A 4657-nucleotide genomic window follows, 5' to 3' on the forward strand; every position below is an offset into this window, starting at 1 on the left:
TAATGATACTTAATAGTTTTTCATCTATAGAAATAGAAGATTGGGTGTAACTCATATAACAAGTCATAGTATTGGATATTTACTATTTGAGAACGTCGTGAGGGTGAATATCACTTAATTTTAAAAAAAAAAAACACATAGCGGAATTGTACATTTTCACTTGTCATTGGTCATAAGTCCTATGTATCAGAATTATCATATAATTTTATTTTTTGTTCATGAAGAAGTTATGTTTTAATTGTAATATTGATAAATTTTATTGATTATTTGCTTATAGGGAGATAAAATGAATAGTATGATAGTAATAGTGTTTTAAGAAACTGTATTTTTTTCCGTGTTTGAAAGTTAAAATGTTAGAATTGTTTTGCATTTCATAATAGCTTTTATTTCATTGTATTGTTTATACTTGTAAAATTATGTTATATATAATTACAAGTTATAAGCGGTGTATAATGGATTGCTTTGATCATTTTTTTGTGAGGATCAAGCGCGCGCGCGCGCGCGCACACACACACACACATATATATATATATTTCATTTATTTACAGTTTTTTTTTATTTTTTATGTAATTTTACCTATTTAAAAATATTTATTGTAATTATATTATTTTAAGAAATACTAAAAATTAAATATTCATGAGGCTTACGCCTCATCGAAGCGTATGTAAAACGCCTCGCCTTATGCCCGTGCGTTTTAAAACACTGGTGCGAAATACGGAATAGGAGAGTAATAAGTGGGATTTGTCAATGTCAGAGGACAGAGGGTCCTGGATCATGTAGCCAAGGCTTAAAGGGTGGACATAGGATATAGTGACACGACAATAGTTTTGGTTTATTATCCGTATACATGGATAAATTTGATACTATTGTACTACTTAAAGAACCCCTCAGAATTTGCCTTTAAAAATTACTCCCTCAGTCTCAATTTACATAATACGCTTTTTTTTAGTCTGTCCCAAAATAATGATACATTTCTATATTTATAAATAATTTAATTTGAAACTTTCTCCTTTACCCTTAATAAAATAATTTGCAGCCACACAAATATATATGACTTGTTTTGACCATAAGTTTTAAAAGTCTTCATTTCTTTCTTAAACTCCGTGTCTAGTCAAACTGTATCACAGATATTGGGACGGAGGGAGTAATTATTTAAGGGCCATTTGGTTGCTGGTTAGGAAGTGAATTATTCATGTACTAAAATCAGCATAACTAGTATTGTGTTTGGTACAATTTTAGTTATATGAAATTCGGCACACCAAGTATGGTATTTCGTTACCAATTTACAATCACTCATAACATAAACATGTACTATAAATTATGAGTGAATTTATAAATTATTTTATACAGGATATAGAAGATTGAATAACCAATTGAGTACATGAATTAACAATACTTCTTACATTACTAATACCTACATAACTTTAACCGAACAACCAAATAACCCCTTATTATCGTAATGAAATGGACTTGATAGAGCACAATGACACTAGAGGCTTAATTTATCGAACATCCCAACTGATTTGGATTGAAGGAAGGTTGATAGAGTAATATGTATACATTGTCTGAATTAAAAGCAAACCCTTAACATCATATGCAAGTCCTTGTTGATGCTACCACATGTCATTGGAAATAAACACACCATGTAACTGACCTCATGTCTTATGCGACTCGATTGACATCCATTAAATTAGATGGTCGTCAGAGGCGGAGCCAGGATTCGAAGTTTGTGGGTTCGGGGTTCTAATTCTTTAAAGTTACTGGGTTCTTAATTAATAATGTGTACATATTTGGCAAAAATTTTAATACAAATATGTGATTCGGACAAAAGCTACTGGGTTCGGCCGAACCCACACCCGAAGGGCTGGCTCCGCCCCTGATGGTCGCAGAGAGCAATATGCTCACAAGGGCACCACGACCGTTAGAACCTATAATTGGTAAAGATTTTGTTGATGTTGAAGCAAGCTTTCTATTTTGTTGATGTTGAAGTAAGCTTTCTCACCAAGTTTCCTACTTGAGAAACTAGTTGCTAGGAAAGAAGTAAGGAGGGGATCATCTCACTTTCGATGATTGAACTTGTCATCGATATGCAAATTGGAACTTGGGTAGAGTAAGTTTAAAATCTTTATAAGCTTCTTTTTAATGCTTATAGTTGCTTCATTCATTGTATATGATGATATTTAACTGAGTTAAAAGTTTGAATGGTTTATTGAATTCATATAGTATATGTAAGTGATAAGAATTAAAAAAATAGTGGGTAAATAATAATGTGATGGAAATATATAAAAATTAAACTTTAAATAGTTTAGTGAGATCAAATCTTAAAATTTGTAGAAGTATATATAAAATTAACACTATTATAACAAAAAGAATCGTTAAAAGGAATTATTTTATAACTCGACAGTTACTGTAACTTGAGGTGTATGTGACCTAGGATACGACAAATTATTGAAATAATTAAATGTCCGAAATGATACCTAACAGGCGAAATAGTGGCTAGTGTCTGATATAATTTAGTGGTGTAATTAAGATAGATGTGACCGAGGCTACCATAAGTTAATTGCACCAAGTCCCACTCTATACCTAACAAAGGAAATAGTTCTTTGTGCAGTAATTGATCTTGTGCTCGTGAAAAGGAATCCTACCTATTGCATGATGCAGTTGAATGACTTTCTAACCCCGGTTTCGTGATTCTTTTGTTAAAAAAAAAAAGAAAACAAGTCATATGAGGAGTATATATTAGCTTAGTAAGTAGTATTAGTACATAATATAGTGTTTGTGTAATGCATGGTTCCTAATCTGTCTGTTTTCAATATATCCACAACGTAGGAGGAACTACAAAGAATTGTAAAATATTTTAGTGGTCTTCTGCCTCTTGCTACCATGCTTTGCTAGTCATTTGCAATTTTATTCTACTCAGATGTAGTTATGCTTGACTGAAGTGTCTTCGTACTGGCCAAAAATTATGGCCCCCTATCAGAAATGATTTTAGAATCATGTGACCCTAGTCTTTTTTTTGTTTTTTTGGTTGATGACCCTAGTCTTTTGACATTAACGGCTCTTAATAATTTATTGATCGAACAAGAAGTCTATCATATGATTCGAATATAAATGAGTGATAAAGTCCGTGTTCCATTAACTTAAATTGGAAAAGCAGAGCAATTTCAGGCCACAAGTTGGTAACCTCTGTGGACTATTTTTGTCTTCTCTCTTCATCAAGTGTAGCAGCGTAGACACATTGATTACTTTTGTATACTTCAATTCAGCTGGTGCAGTAGAGTTTATTGAAGGGAATTGAATCCTGCACTGCATCAAAAAAGGCAAATCCAGCTGCACCTACTACTCATTTGTATCAATGAACATATTTTTTTTCAAAAAGATTTAGAACTACTAAGATTTTCATACCGGAGTGACTTCTGAAAGGAATATTTGACATTTCAGGAGTGAATCATTGATGTTCATGTTGTCACAAGTGTTTTGCATCAGAAATCTATTTGGTAATAGACTCATTAAAGACCTAAAGAGATAGCTTTAGCATTTAATTGAAAGTTCCCACAGAGATGGTTTAATCTTTTCATTAATGAATGACAAGACAACAAAAAAGAGACGATACTTTCATTAAGTACAAACAAATGAGGCCTAGCACCACTCCAATGAAAGGCTATTATAGGATATTAGGAGTACAATAAGCGCAAGAACATGAATTACCATAGAGGACAAAGTAAAAAAGCAAACAAAAGTATTTTAAGTTAAACAACATCATCTGAATTACCTAAAATTACAGATTTTTGTGATTGTTTTGTTTAGAGCAAAATGCAATGACGAGCATCTCTTATGCTCTTCCACTTGCTGAGTAAACCGATCTTTGACTAATATTTAGCTCCATCTGGAGATTTCAAGACATAACAAATATGAACAAGGCCCACTACTGAACCAATCATTTCTGGAATTGTTCCAGGTTCCTGCAGCCTAGATTTGATAACTGATTGAAAGGGTGCTTGGGTAAGCTTGTATGTAAAATCAATTTCGACACCTAAACAGTGTTATGTTCAATATCTCATGTTTATTAACTACTTATTTATAATCAGTTAAGTCAAATGAAATATGGTACTATTAACTTCAAAAAGTGGAAGTTGCTAGCTTTGGCTGCGTTAAGCGAGTTACAACTATCCTTTGTCCCAATCATGTATCAGGGATCCCAAGTTAATAAAAACTTGGAAAAAGGTATGAAGTGAACTTATCTAATAGACTGCGGCTCCAAATTGGTAAGCAAACAGACATGACAAATTTGTAGAAAGTACTCGCCTCCCTTATAAAACTGATAAAAGATGAAGTAGTTCTGATTAGTATAGATGAGGGATAAAGGCATCGTTACTGTAGCAGCCAAAATCTGACTGGGCCAAGCCACTGATTTCTGGCATCACACCTAGAGGCGACTCAAGGATTATATTACCGATTCGACTTTGTTGTAATGGCAAAAATTTGACTTGACCAAGGCACTGATTTCTAGCATTACACCAAGGGCTGGTTCTAGGATTTGAACATTATAAGTTTGACTCCAGATTCTGCCACATCCCATTTTATTTAATTTTTTGTTTTGCTTTTATTGTCTGGATATTCAGGAGTTAAAGACCTTTTTCAGAAGCCCATTCACAAC

The sequence above is a fragment of the Lycium barbarum genome, chromosome 12 (assembly GCF_019175385.1).
Source record: "Lycium barbarum isolate Lr01 chromosome 12, ASM1917538v2, whole genome shotgun sequence".
Taxonomy (NCBI): Eukaryota; Viridiplantae; Streptophyta; class Magnoliopsida; order Solanales; family Solanaceae; genus Lycium; species Lycium barbarum.